The sequence below is a fragment of the Neofelis nebulosa genome, chromosome 5 (genome assembly GCF_028018385.1).
Source record: "Neofelis nebulosa isolate mNeoNeb1 chromosome 5, mNeoNeb1.pri, whole genome shotgun sequence".
Lineage (NCBI taxonomy): Eukaryota > Metazoa > Chordata > Mammalia > Carnivora > Felidae > Neofelis > Neofelis nebulosa.
This window is the reverse complement of record NC_080786.1, coordinates 65,869,899-65,886,094: the sequence shown is the minus strand read 5'-3', so window position 1 is coordinate 65,886,094 and position 16,196 is coordinate 65,869,899. Positions and strand designations below refer to the sequence as shown.

Below are 16,196 nucleotides of genomic sequence, written 5' to 3'. Positions count from 1 at the left end.
GATTATTTGTAAAATAATGCATTATTTGCAGATTTCTATTATGCAAATTACTATTATGCAATAGTAAAATTTTTAAATTACACATGTTAGTATTACCAATCTCGTCAGAAGGTCTTTAAGCATTGGGTGGCTGTCAAGCTCACAGTGACAGATACAAGTTTTCCAAAATTCTAATTTTTGCTTGAAAGCTCTAACTTCTATCACTAGTAATAAATACTGTCAGTTGTGTTCCTTTAAGTGACAGGCACACTTATTTCATTTTCAAAAAATGTCTGCCATATTCAAAGTCTGATAATCAGTTTGTTCCTTGTTGTTCCACATAAAACATGGTGTTCCATGGTAACAGCAGCTAAGTCAGCTCACAAATGCATACAATGGCACGAGGACTTTTCCTCAAGACAGCATACTTTCTTATGCAAGAGAGAAGTGCTTAATGCATACATCCCATCTCATGATGCCATATATTAAAAAGACATGTACTCAGGGGTTGAGATTTATCATTTTTGGGGGGGAACGAGGGCATGCAATGGTGAAGAATATACTCAATGACTACTAGAACAGTTTGGTATCTCTGATTTGATTCCTGCAGTTTTACCCACTATGGCTTTTGGAACATTAGTACAAATGTCAACATAGTGATAAAGTAAAATAATATCTAAGTATTACTATGAAAATCATTATAATAGTATTGTGAAGGTCCTGAAAGTGTCTCAGAACCCTTGGGTATCTGCAGGCCACACTTTGAGAATCACTGTATTAGCTCAGAGCATCCTTAGTATCTTCCCAGCTCTTGTATCTCTTATCTTTCTTCACAATAGTTTCAGTGATTGTCTTCTTAAAACATGTTTCCATCATGTGTTTGCTTAGTAATCCCTGAAGCATTGTTAATTTCTTCCATAAAATTAAAAATCCTTTAACTAATGAACAGGCTCCTGCCTTTTCCTATGGTCAATTTATTACTTTAGTCAAGCAAATTTACATGGCCATTTTTAATATGGTTTACGATTCTCTATCACCAAGTCATTTGGGGGGGGGGGCCACTCTTCCAATTTGGATGTTCTACCTTTCTTCCCTAAAGAAGAATATTTCAGCTCGAAACTCCCTTTCTCCTGACTTCTTTCCAAGTTTTACATTTTCCTGTCATTGCAGACCCTTTGCCCAAGTCTTTTGCCTTTCCATCTTTTTTGTATGCATCCCCCAATTAACTGTTTCAAGTTTCAGTTCATTTATTGTGGGTTATATATGTATCTATGCGATTTTTCACAATTAGGTTAATACTTCCATCTGGAGGCTAGTCGCTTAGTATCTAACATAACTTTTAAACAAAAGAAGCATGATACATGCTGTTGTCATTATATTCACAGAAAAAGGCAGCACTTTTAAAGATATCTGGAAAATGTATTCTTTCCAAAGTAATGTGCTATGATACTTTATTTGGTACAAGTCACAACAGGTTGCCACTCAATACTTTGAGCCAAAGAGAATAGGATGTCAAAACAAGAAATTTGTCAATAAAGAAAGAACTAATCAGCATATTAGAAAATCCTGTTGTATTTCAAAGAGAAAATATTAACATTGTTATTTTATAGTATTAACAATGAATGGACTTCCTAATTGGAGTCACTTTCAGTAATGGTAATTTGGTCTCTAAACATTGAATCCAACAATGAGAGCCTTTCCCATAATCAAAGTCCATATTCAATTCAAATTTTGGCTTTAATCTAGGGGTTTAGTCGGGATAGACCCTATACATAGATAGTGTCCATTGTGGTGCAATACCGCTAATTCTCTTAATTCAACAAAGGGAAATCACGGACAACTGTCAGAAGTCCAATTGCTTCATAAAGTCTAAGTGTTACATTCATATTTCTCCTTTGGTGTGGAAGCTACAGTGGACTTTATAGTAGGTAAAATATTGTTATGTGGGTGTCATTGATTGGTCACAAAACCAAAAAATCATGATGTTAATATAAACAACATTAAAACTTGACAAAATACAAATGGCTTTGACTTTGCTATCAAAAAAATTCCTCTAATTCTCAGATTCTAAAAGAAATAGCATCCCATTTCATTAGGCAGTGAAACTATATAGTAGAAACCACTATTTATTTCAGTTCATTTTAAAGATTCTTACATAATTTCCAGTTAAAGGCAGCATAAAAAAATAATAGAATGCAGGCAGACATTTATTTCCATACAATAGGGCTACTCAAAATCTTAGTTTAAGTATGTATTTACCCTTCTGGCTCTTTTCTTTAGAACCTGTGCAGTGTCTGGAACGTGGTTTACACTCAGTAATTGTTGCTGAATGAATCATAAGTAATTTCTGGTAGGTTAGAACAGAGGGGAATTTATTAATTGTACTTTTCAAAGTAATCATTCTAAATTGCATCCCACCCAACCAACGCAAAGAATAGAAAAATATATGTGATATTTGTCATGTTGTTCTTGAACCACCACCACCCTTCTCCACCTTCCTCCCCCTCAGTATTACACAGACAGATGAATAGAGCCTTACATCTACATCTTTGTCTTTGAATCTTGATAGCTTTTCTACAGGAGAGTTGATAGCCGGTATTTGGTTCACAGACCTTAAAGAAAAGATAATAGGGCCAACACTGTATTATTTTTTAAGAGAAAATGTCAAGAACAAAAAATGAAAATGTCAAAAGATAGGTTGATATACTGTATTACTCAAAGACGGTTTTGTTGGGAGAGCTGACCAAGTGATTTACTAACAGCTTTTACTGGACAGTCTTTGGATTACAATGTAGATGAAAAATAAATGGGAATCCATTTCCTGTTTACTCTATCCAGGCATTTGACAGATGGAGAAAAAAAATAGGAAGACACAATTAGGGTGTACAAAAATGTGGAGGTTTTTTTTTGAGGTTTTAAAATTATGAACAATAATTTTGTACTGAAAATTTTTTACAAAGGGCCTACTTATCTGTCTTTATATCCTTTAATTACATAGATTGCCTTTAATTACTGATCACATCTGCATACAGATAGAGGTTATGAAATTGTGTAAATCTGATGGTCAACTGAGATATAGGTGCAAAAGTCAGTAGAGGGGGCCCTTGGTATATTCAGTTCATAACAGATGTAGATCTCATTGGTGAGCCTTAGATAAGATTAGGTGCTGTGGTGGCTCCTGAGGAAAAGTTTGTTCTGTCACTTGGTAACATTGCCTTATTCCATAAACATCCATTGGGTGTCCATCATGTGTCAGGGATTTTCTAGGTATGGATATATAAAGATAATATTGGTGAGCATTATTTCCCATTATGGAGAGGATACAGAGTAATTAACTGAGTAAAAACATAAAAGAAATACAGAGAAAAATAAATGTTCTCCATTGCTTAAATACATATTACTGCACACTTCTAAAGATTTACTAGGATGTCATACTTAATTTTGATGATTATTTGATACATGTTAACCAATGATATTCATGTTGATGAAGAATATGGAAGTCTAAAAGCCTTAGTAGGCCTCCTTTTAAAGGTTCATATTTCTTGGTATTAATGACCCATTAAATTTATTACTTGCATCCCTTAATTTTCATTCTATTTTTCTAAACAAGAAAATCTCACAATGAAGTTCTAAAGTAAAATGCACTTAAACATAAATCCTAATCATTCTTTAGTGTATGTTTATTATTAACTCTGTGAAGAAGACAGACAATAAATCTTTCCCTTCTGACTATATATTTTTCAATACTGTGAAAATATAGCAAATTTTAAAGTATTTATCCCTTTGACTTTTGGTTATGTTGAGAAATAAAGTATTGCTCACTTGAATAATTTAATATTTTCCACATGTAATTAATGGTAATTTGAATGGCAAAACATCATGGATGACGTTTGAGTTAGTCCCCTGTTTGCTTTCTCTAAATTTGTTTTATGCTGTGCATTCACACGCTGGGATGTCAAGAAATATTTAAGAATGACTTCTCGTTGTTTTCCTAAAGAGTTAGGTTTTATTTTCATGCTTTTATAAAAACATACTTTGCTACTGTTTGGGCAGAGCTATATGCTTTGTTTGACAATAATCTACTATAATTTTCTTATTTCAAAAACCAGCACCTGGATGGCTCAGTTGGTTGAGTGTCCGACTTCGACTCAGGTCATGATCTCACAGTTTGTGGGTTCCGGCCCTGCATTGGGCTCTATGCTGACAGCACAGAGCCTGGAGCCTGCTTCAAGGCTTCAGGTTCTCTCTCTCTCTCTCTCTCTCTCTCTCTTTCTCTCTCCTCCTCCTCCTCCTCCCCCCATCTCAAAAATAAACATTAACTTTTTTTTTAAATCCAATGCCTTTAATTCTGATTTTATGCCGTAATCTTTATAAAATAGTTCATTTCTCCTATGTAAGTTAAATTGAGTCATTTCATTTTCCTATTTTGCTTGTCAGTGTGAAATATTTAAAATGAGTACATGGACTTCTCAATTCTTCTCAACAAATTAAGGACTGTTATACCTTATTTTAGCTTTTAATTCTAATCAATCTTTTGTAGTGAACCAAGTGACCAAATAAGACATAATCACTAAGATTTCACTGAATCCTTATATAGTGACAGCACTATTGCATATGTTCTGCTTACATTTCCATTTTTCCCATCTACTCTGGAATTTAGGTGACTAGTTTGGGATTTGGTATTAAAACAACAGCCGTGTGTTGAAAGAAGTTCTAAAAAGCAGTCATATAGGTCCTTTACTGATTTGTCTATAAATCTGTTACTGAGGACACAGATTGTTACATTGTAGGGCATCTTTGAATAAAGTGATCTTTCTGATTATACTAGAAGAAATGTTTGATTTGAGTAATTGGCTTGTTTAAAAGAAACTAGATGTTCCTCTTTCCATTATCTACCAGCAAACCTAGAAGAAAACACGTAGTCTATCACAACCAAACACATAGGATCTTATGACATATTTTGTGTACTAACCTCATCCAGACTTCATCCTAACATCCCTACTTCTAATATTGTTTTCCCCATTCAGTTATTCAGTTTTGTTTTTATTTTTAATTGTGATAAAACACATGTAACATAAAATTTACCATCTTACCCATTCTTTAAGTGTACAGTTCAGTAGTGTTAAGTATACTCATGTTACTCTACAGTCTATCTCCACAACTGTTTTCATCTGGCAAAACTAAAATTCTATTCTCTTAAACAACTGCATTTCCCTCTCACCTCAGACCCTGACAACCACCACTCTTCTTTCCCTTTCCATGAATTTATCTACTCTAGGTACCTCAAATAAGTATTTTCCTTTTTGTGATTGACTTATTTAACTTAGCATAATATCCTAAAGGTTCATCCATGTGGTAGCATGTGTAAGAAATCCTTTTCCTTTTAATGCTGAATAATATTTCATTTTATATATATATATGCATATATATGTATATGCATGTATATATATATGCATATATATGCATATATATATACATACACACACACACACACACACACACACACACTACATTGTATATATCCACTCATCTGTCACACATGGGTTGCCTCCACCTTTTGGCTATTGTAAATAATATTGCTATGAATGTGAATCTTCAAAGCCCTGCTTTCAATTCTGTTGGGTGTTTACACAGAAGTGGAATTGCTGTAATTTCTTGAGGAACTTCTATACTGTTTTCCATGGCAGCTGTACATTTTATATCCCACAAACCATAAAGGTTCTGATTTTTCCACATCCTTGCCAGCACTTACTATTTTTTGGTTTTCTGAGGTAGTCACTCTAATGAGTGTGAGGTGGTATCTCACTGCGGTTTTGATTTGTCTTTCCTTAATGGTTAGTGATGTTGAGCATCTTTTCATATGCTTTTTGGCCATGTATATACCTTCTTTGGGGAAATGTCTACTCAAGTATTTTGCCCGCTTTTAAATTGGGTTGTTTGTTTTTTCATTGTTGAATTGTAGAAGCTCCTTATATATTCTGGAAATTAAACCCTTAAAGATATATAATTTGCAAATATTTTCTCCCATCCTGTATGTTGCCTTTTCACTCTGTTGATAGTGTCCTTTGATGCACAGAAGTTTTTAATTTTGATATAGTCCAATTTATCTATTTTTCCTTTTGTTTCGTGTGAGTTATTTTTACTTTGATTTAACCCCATAAGTATTCTATAAGCTGCCTTACACTCTTCCTAGAAGAGAATATAAATAATAATGTAGTCACTCACTCTTCAGTATTAACTATCCTGTCATTTTCCTAAGACAATTTAACTATTTGTACCTTGTTGTGAACCTTTTTAATTCGTTAATGGCATGAATATAAACAAATAGTGCCTGCATATTTCAACAGAAGTAATGTATGTATGAAAACAATTTTTCATGGGCCTCCTGTATTTTTAACTGAGTGGCCCTTGCTCCTGACCATCTTTTTCAAAGATGATTGTGTGGTAGATGGCCTTGGAAGGAAAGGCAAGTCTGCTCACAGCCTTAGATACTGGAGATAGTGTCTTTCTCTAGAATAAGGACAGGCATGTTTATAGCCCATTATAAAAAGATTTACATTTCTTAAACTCAGGATTCCTCTTTTGTAATGCAATCTACTGAATGTGAAGATGTCGCCTGGCTCTCTTTTCATTGCCATCTGGGAATTGTGGCTCAAGGAATCAGTACAACAAAAGACATAAACACCAGCTACTGCTATTGGTGTAAGAAACTGTCTTTTGTCTCCGGCCTTGGAAGTTCATGTCTTCTCTGAGCATCCATGAAACTGTCAGACTAACTTGTTAGCTTGCAAGTAGAGAAAAACTCAAACCCTTCATGGTGCTTGGCAACATATTATAAGGATTTTTGTGAATATACTTGGAAGTCATTTAGCCTAATCTCCTACTCAGTCAAGACTTTCTTCTACACATCTTGACAGATGGCATTCTAAATATCACTTAAATGATTCCAGTAAAAGGAAAACTCTTCTCAAAACCTATTGCATCATTGGTCCCTCCTTATGTGAACTGAACTATTTATAACTTCATAATACTGGGTTTTGCCTAGCCTCATCTGGTATTGCATAGAAGAATTATTCTGTTTTCTACATGACAGTTCTTTGTATTTGAAAGTACTTGCTTATTCTCCACGAATCTTATTTAGCTCTCTAGACTTATCATTTTCGTTCCATATCATCACACACTATGTTCTCCAGACCCACTAGACACTCTAGACACCACTACAGTATGGTGATAATTCTCACAGATGCTCAGAACTATAGATGAATTCAATAGACTATATGGTTAAGGCACAATTTAGAGAAAATATCATTTATTATTCGGACAGAATGCATTTGATTGATTTAACATAAGTTTTATGTACAGTTTTTGTAGTTCTGTTGTAGTGCCACACTTAGCTTATGATTAAAATATTCAGACTTTTTCCGTGTGGTCACTCTCAAATCACAATTGTATTTGGCAACTTATTTTTTCAATCTATAACATAAGGTTTTTATTTTTAACCAGTCCGGATCATTTTGAATTTTGCTTCTGTCATCAGTGACATTAGTTCCTTGTTAGATAAAATTTATGCCATCTGAAAATTTTATAGACATCCTTTCAATCACTTAATCTTAGTCACTAATGGAAATATTGTCCACAAAAAAAGCCTAAGGACAAGCCATTAAATTCTTTCTTTCATAATAACACAGACCATACTTCAATATTATTGATCAGTTGTCTGGCCAGTTATAATCTACTGAATGATGCCATTATCTAGCATAAATGTCACCATTTTATCCACAAGAATATCATGGTTTGGTGAAATTAAAATAATCCACATTTTTGGAATTCTCTAGATCTACCAACTATTTCTAAAAAAACTATTTCAGTACCTTACTATTAAAGTAAGAGGAGTGTCATTCAGGAGGATGAATCAATGCTAATTTACCTTACTACTGACCAAGTAAGGTAAAGAGAGCTGGATTTAGGCATCTTTGCCTAAACAAGAAATTGATTTTCTGATCCCTAATCGCATATAAAGCCAAAGCCATAAGCCCCTGAAGGAGTAATAGCTAACCTTCTCATTCACATATCCTAGCAAAAACCCATGTCTTCTGGTGGAGAAATAGAAGCAAAACACATCTGTCTCTGGGGAAATATGTAGGAAACTCTCACGCCTCCATTGTGACTTTTTGGTGCAGTTGGAAATATGCTATATTTTTATAGTGGTGATGGTTATAAACTTGCCAAAATGCATCAAACTATACACTTTAAAAAGGTGAATACTACAGTGTGTAAATTAAGCTTCATAAAACTGATTTAAATAAAAGTATATTAAAGTAAGTTAATTTTCTAAAAATTAGAGAATAAAGATGAGAACAAAGAACATGAAATCAATATTGCTTTTAAAAACAAACTTAATTTTGAAATGGTAATCATTACCATTAAAATATAGGTCTAAAAAGATGTCCCAAGGAAAATGAATTAAACAGAGGTAGTTTAGTAGTTTTATCTAGATCATTAAAAACCTTGTAAGTTCTCTTATAGCAGTTTCTAACAATATGTAACAAATGAAGAATGTATTATTTCTTCCACATGCCATTAAAATGTTTGCTAACTTCATCATGTATTACTCTTAATGTATATGAAAAGCAGAAATGTACAACATATTCCCTGTTTGCATTGTAATAAAATGAGAAATTAGCAGTAAGAGCTATAAGAAAAACTACCCTTTGGAAATTGAACAACACTATCCTAAATAATTTTTCAATCAAAGAAGAATACGAATCTATAATTAGAGACTAAGGAAAAAAAATTATGAGAATAAAATATACTCTATCATTCTTAAGTATATAGTCAAGGCTAAAATCAGTTTAAAAAATCATAGCTGTAGATTCTTCCTTTATTTAGAAAGAAAACGTAAATAGATTGAATATTAAGTGAAATTAAGAAGAAAAATAAAATAAAATCTAGAGAGGACAAAAATGAATTAATAAATATAAAAGTAGAAATGATTGAACTGAAAGACAGGAAGAACAGACTGAATGGCTAAATCTAAGGTTAGTTTGTTGAAAAGACTAAAAAATGAAAAACTTCTGGCAACTCAATACTAGCATAATATTTTATAAAAATCACAGAATAATAATAATAATAATATCACTTTATTTTTATGTTTGTTCACTTTTGCCCTGAATATAGTTCTGTTCTATTATTCACTTTCTTAATTCTTTAATATTCTGTTTATTAATTTCAATGTCCTTTTGAATAAGTAATTAATAGAAATCATCCCTGCAAAATGTCAAAAGACAAAGTCCACAAGATCATGTTGATAAAATCAAAGGATATTTGAAAAATTTCTTGAGGGAGGAGCCAAGATGGTGGAACAACATGGAAGTTTTTTGCGTCTCATGTCCATGAAATACAGCCAGATCAACACTAAACCATCCAACACACCTAGACAACTGATTTGAGGATTAACACAACAATCTGCACAACCTGAACCACAGAACTCAGCAGGTATGCGGCGCGGATAAGTGAACTGGGGGAGAGAGAAGCCATGGAGAGCAGGGAGCTGTTTTTGCTTGTGGAGAGAGGATGGAGACAGGGGAGAATATGGGAAAAGCACAACCCCCTCCTCCAAAAGCAGCTGGAGAGAAAGTGGAAAAGTGGAAACAGCTGCAGGTACTGAACTAAAAGGGGAGAAAGGAGAGGGTTTAAAATCCATTAAGACTATAAACGGGGAGCACAGAGTCTGAAACTCTGCACTTCGCAGCTCAATAATAGGTGGTGCTCTGGTGGGAAGGGCAAATCCCCAGGGACAGAGTGGAGTCCAGGAAGTCGTCAGACCACATGGGGAGAGGTGGTTCCCTTCTGGGAGGACAATGGTAGAGGCTGTGTGACAGCACCCCCCCCCCCGCCCCCTCCCTCCCCACCCCACACCCCCCCCCCCTCCCCGCCACCAGGCAAAGGTGCTAGTATACCCTGGAGAACAGCCACAGTTGCTGGTGCTGGAACAAGGTTGTTAGGGTGAAGCCTGGTGCCAGATGCGTGTTGAGATTTTCCATAATCCCTGAAACACTGCTGCTACAGTGAACTTTTTCATGTGCACATGAACTTTTTCTGGGACGGGCTGGCAATCCAGGCCTTTCTAAAGAAGAAAGAAAGGTCTCTGATACACAACCTAAACTTACACCTTAAAGAGCTGGAAAAAGAACAGCAAATAAATCCCCAAACCAGCAAAAGACAGGGAAAAATAAAGATTAGAGCAGAAATCAATGCTAGTGAAACCAAAAAAAACCAAAAAAAAAAAAAAAAACAGTAGAACACATCAATGAAAGCAGAAGCTGGTTCTTTGAAAGAATGAACAAAATTGATAAACCACTAGCCAGTTTGATCAAAAAGAAAAAGGAAAGGACCCAAATAAATAAAATCAAGAATGAAAGAGAAGAGATTATACTCCAATAAAATGGGCAATCTGGAAGAAATGGACAAATTCTTAGAAACATATACACTAACAAAACTGAAACAGAAGAAATAGAAAATTTGAACAGACCCGTAACCAGTAAGGAAATTGAATTAGTAATCAAAAATCTCCCAAAAAACAAGAGTCCAGGACCAGATGGCTTTCTAGGGGCATTCTACCAAACATTTAAGGAAGGGTTAACACCTATTGTCTTGAAGCTGTTCCAAAAAATAGAAATAGAAGGAAAACTTCCAAACTCTTTCTATGAAGCCAGCATTACCTGATTCCAAAACCATACAAAGACCCCACTAAAAAGGAGAACTATAGACTAATTTCCCTGATGAACATGGACGCAAAAATCCTCAATAAGATATTAGCTGACCGGATCCAACAATACATTAAAAAAAATTATTCACCACGACCAAGTGGAAATTATACCTGAGATGCAGGACAGGTTCAATATCCAGAAAACATCAATGTGATTCATCACATCAATAAAAGAAAGGACAAGAACCGCATGACCCTCTCAATAGATGCAGAGAAAGCATTTGACAAAATACACCATCCTTTCTTGATAAAAACCATCAGGAAGGTAGGGATAGAAGGATCATACCTCGAGGTCATAAAAGCCATACATGAAAGACCCAACGCTAATATCAACCTCAATGGGGAAAAACTGAGAGCTTTTCCCCATGAGGTCAGGAACAAGACAGGGATGTCCACTCTTGCCACTGTTACTCAACATAGTATTGGAAGTCTTAGCCTCAGCAATCAGACAACACAAAGGAATAAAAGGCATCCAAACTGGCCAGGATGAGGTCAAACTTTCATTCTTCACAGATGACATGATACTCTATATGGAAAACCCAAAAGATCCTGCCAAAAAACTAGAACTGATCCATGAATTGAGCAAAGTGGCAGGATATAAAATCAATGCACAAAAATCAGTTGCATTCCTATACACCAATAATGAAACAACAGAAAGAGAAATCAAGGAATCGATCCCATTTACAATTGCACCAAAACCCATAAAATACCTAGGAATAAATCTATCCAAAGAGGTAAAAAATCCATACACTGAAAACTATAGAAAGCTTATGAAAGAAATTGGAGAAGACACAAAAAAACTGGAAAAATATTCCATGCTCCTGGGTAGGAAGAACGAATATTGTTAAAATATCAATACTATCCAAGGCAATCTACATATTCAAGCAATACCTACTAAAATAACACCAGCATTCTTCACAGAGCTAGAACAAACAATCCTAAAATTTGTATGGAACCAGAAAAGATCCTGAATAGCCAAAGCAATCTTGAAAAAGAAAACCAAAGCTGGAGGCATCGCAATCCCGGACTTCAAGCTATACTACAAAGCTGTAATCATCAAGACAGTATGGTACTGGCACAAAAACAGACACTCAGATCAATAGAACAGAACAGAGAACCCAGAAATGGACCCACAAACATATAGCCAACTAATCTTTGGCAAAGCAGGAAAGAGTATTCAGTGGAATAAAGACAGTCTTTTCAGCAAGTGGCGCTGGGAAAACTGGACAGCGACATACAGGAAAATGAACCTGGACCACTTTCTTACACCTTACACAAAAATAAACTCAAAATGGATGAAAGACCTCGATGTAAGACAGGAAGCCATCAAAATCCTCGAGGAGAAAGCAGGCAAGAACATCTTTGACCTCAGCCGCAGCAACTTCTTACTCAACACGTCTCCGGAGGCAAGGGAAACAAAAGCAAACATCAACTATTGGGACCTCATCAAAACAAAAACCTTCTGCACATCAAAGGAGACAATCAGCAAAACCAAAAGGCAACTGACAGAACAGGAGAAGATATTTGCAAATGACATATAAGATAAAGGCTTAGTATCCAAAATGTATAAAGAACTTACCAAACTCAACACCCAAAAAACAAATAATCCAGTGAAGAAATGGGCAAAAGACATGAATAGACACTTCTCCAAAGAAGACATCCACATGGCCACTGACACATGAAAAACATCCCTCATCATCAGGGAAATACAAATTAAAACCACAATGAGATACCACCTCACACCTGTCAGAATGGCTAACATGAACAACTCAGACAACAGATGTTGGCGAGGATGCGGAGAAAGAGGATCTCTTTTGCACTGCTGGTGGGAATGCAAACCGATGCAGCCAGTCTGGAAAACAGTATGGAGGTTCCTCAAAAAATTAAAAATAGATCTACTCTACGACCCAGCAATTGCCCTACTAGGTATTTATCCAAGGGATACAGGTGTGCTGTTTCAAAGGGACACCTGCACCCCCATGTTTATAGCAGCACTATCAACGATAGCCAAAGTATGGAAAGAGCCCAAATGTCCAATGGTCGATGAATAGATAAAGATGTGGTATATATATATACATATATGTATATATGTACATATATATATGTATATATATACCATATATATATATATGTATATATATACCACATCTTCTTTATCTATTCTAGATATCTTCTATATCTATATCTATATCTATATATCTATATCTATCTATCTATACACACACACACACACACACACACACACACACAATGGAGTATTACTCAGCAATCAAAAAGAATGAAATCTTGCCATTTGCAACTACATGGCTGGAACTAGAGGGTATTATGCTAAGCGAAATTAGTCAGAGAAAGACAAAAATCATATGACTTCACTCATATGAGGACTCTAAGATGTAAAACAGATGAACATAAGGGAAGGGAAGCAAAAATAATATAAAAACAAGGAGGGGGACAAAACAGAGAACAAACTGAGGGTTACTGGAAGGGTTGTGGGAGGGAGGATGGGCTAAATGGGTAAGGGGCATTAAGAAATCTACTCCTGAAATCATTGTTGCACTATATGCTAACTAATTTGGATGTAAATTAAAAAAATAAATTAAAAGTAAAAAAAAAAAAACTATTCCCAAGAAATTACAACTTAAATCAAGATCCAACTTGGAGTTATATCTCACAAGCTTACATTTGACAATATTGAACTTCACCAGAGCTTTGTGCTCATAAAAAATAGCGTTAGTAAAGAAATCCCCACCCATTTGTTTTCCTGAGAAATGGCTAATCCACAGAGGATGCCCAGCTCCTCCACATTTCAAGATTAGACCTAGTCTAAAAAGTGGAGACCGTTTCTCAGTGACTCAGATAAGCCCCATCTTCATCCTTTCTTATCATTCTCATAAGACCCTGGATGACTCAGGCCCTCTTTATTTTCTTTGAGGTGATTCTCATTAGTGAACATTCTAACAATTACAATAGCCTGATTAAGAAAATCTCCTTAACTGCCAGGTGCATTTTATCTTTGAGAGTTTGGTACTGTGACTCAGATGAGATTGATCCTCTCCTTTGGATCCCTGCTTACTCCATCCTTGTAAATGGGTCTTCTTGGAGACCTTTGCATTCTGTTCCTGATGGGTGGTCTGGGCTCTCCTAGGGTCTCTGATACCATACTAAGGATTTGATTTTGATTTAGAGTACTCACTTGATTTCTGGTGCCACTCCTTTGATTTCATGGTCTGACCACTTGGTGATTTCTGTAAATGGATTGATGGTTCATAGAGATCTTATTTCTTTTTAGTGAAAGACAATAAAAAATCTATTTTGTGAAGGAAAAAATAAAAATAAATAAAAATTTTAAAAAAGGACATTAGGCAGTTCTCTCCCAGAAATTAAGGTGTATTTTAAAGTGACAGTATTAATTTTTTTAAGTTTATTTATTTAGAGAGAGAGAGAGAGAGAGAAAGAGAGCAAGCACAAGCAAGGGAGGGGCAGAGAGAAGGAGAGACAGAATCCCAAACGGACTCTGCACCATTGGCAGCGGGGCAGAGACTGATGCAGGGCTCAAACTCACAAACTATGAGATCATGAACTAAGCCAAGATGAAGAGGCCAGTGTTTAACTGCCTGGGCCACCCAGGCACCACTAAAGTGACGATAACTGAAACAATTTGTGCTGCATGGAACAAATTGTAAGGTACAAAGAACACATAGAACAAGTGTAAGATACAAAGTGCAGCCATGGTCCAACTTAGTGCGTGTAAACTTAGTATATAATAGAGGTGGCATATCAATCACTGAGAGAAAGATAAATTATTTGACAAGTGAATTGAGACACTTCAAATAATCACCAGAAGAGACTTACATTCTGGATTTACAACAATATTATGACCTTAGGACTTAATAAAACAAGTGCAGATGCATGCATGCACACAAATCAAATTATGTGAACTTTAATATAAAAGATTAATTCCAAAGCACTCACAAATGCAAATCATAAAAAGCATAAGATATACCACAGCCAACAAATTGATAAAGAAAATATGCCTTTATCTATTATAATATTTATTATTTTACATGATCTCATTCTGTTAGAATAGTGCTAGTCAATTGAATGAGCAATCATGGCCTGTTACTAACACTCCCTCCATTCTTCTGACCAAAATTCAGTGAGCTCTATAATTTAATATTTAACATGATCTTGTTTTTTTGTTTGTTTGTTTGTTTACCAAAAGCCCTATCAACATAGCTAAATCAGAGTCATTTCTTCGGTAATAAAATCAGACCATCAGCACAGAGTTCTTCCCTCTCTGATTAGAATTGCAGGGATGTTGGGCTTTTTGTTGGTTTATTTGTTTTTTCACTTTAATGCCGGTCAGATTGTCCATTTTGGTCCTAGACTGCCTCCTCAATAATTATGAGAGCCAAAAATAATAAATTGCCAAAAATAATATCTCATCTCAAATTTCTAAACATTCTTTTATGATTGTAACTTCACCACTCAGGGTAGACTGGGTCCAGATCTTCTTTGGGTCTATCAGGTAAAGCTGTGATTCACATGGTACAGTGTGAGGTGATGTTATTGTTAAAAGAAACCATTCCAGTCTACCAATAGTGATTTCTAAGCTCATGTTCTCTACTTGTATTTTTTCAACATCAGAAAGAGGACTTGTAATTACAAACAATTTTTTTAATCTATCATTTTTCTAAAGTCACACTGAAACAATTCCTAGGTTGTTTACCTCATCAAACCTCACTATCCATGAAAATCTTCTTCTCCACCTACATCCCAAACTATTTTTGATGACTCTTCCTCTCCTTCCTCCCTCTTTTACTAAACCTTTCCCTCATTACTTCTCTTGCCCCCCACACTCCATCCTTCTCTCAGGTCTGCATTTTTGTCAAAAGAATTTGTCTGACAAAGCAAGATTCTTAGAGAATAGCTCAGCAATGCCAGAACACTACATCATGGGCAATGAGATGTCAAAAGCTAGAAACATCCATTCAGTAAGGATTTTGTCCCATCACATTTGTAGGAACTTCGTAAAAATGCACAAGTGAATGAATGATTACAAAGAGAGAGGGAAGAATTAGCTATAATGTGGAAGAAAAAATTCTATTTAGTCAGAAGACCTAGGCCCTTGACAGAACTCTGATCTTATTCCCTCTGATCTACTTTTACAAAATTACTTTTACAAGGATAAAATGCATAAACATACCTTGTAACTGTACTCTTTTTCTGAATTAGCATAAGTTATTAGTATTCAGTACTGATATGGAATGAATTCATGTAATAGTTTTTAAATTTCCAACACTTCAATCAGAAATCACCAAAGGAAATGATCTGTGTTCTTGGGGTTTAATGCATTCATTTGTACAAATTGTTAATCATAGGGTAAAGTAAAACTTCGCTAACTTAGGCCCCTCTAATTCAGAAATCATCATATGAAAAGCCATCTGTG

General features: G+C 35.2%; 1 protein-coding gene across 4 annotated transcripts in view; it reads left to right on the top strand.

The window, feature by feature from the left end:
* The window catches only part of SPATA16 (spermatogenesis associated 16), a 245,119-nt gene that overhangs the window by 103,409 nt on the left and 125,514 nt on the right, over window positions 1–16,196 (top strand). The window lies entirely within an intron of this gene.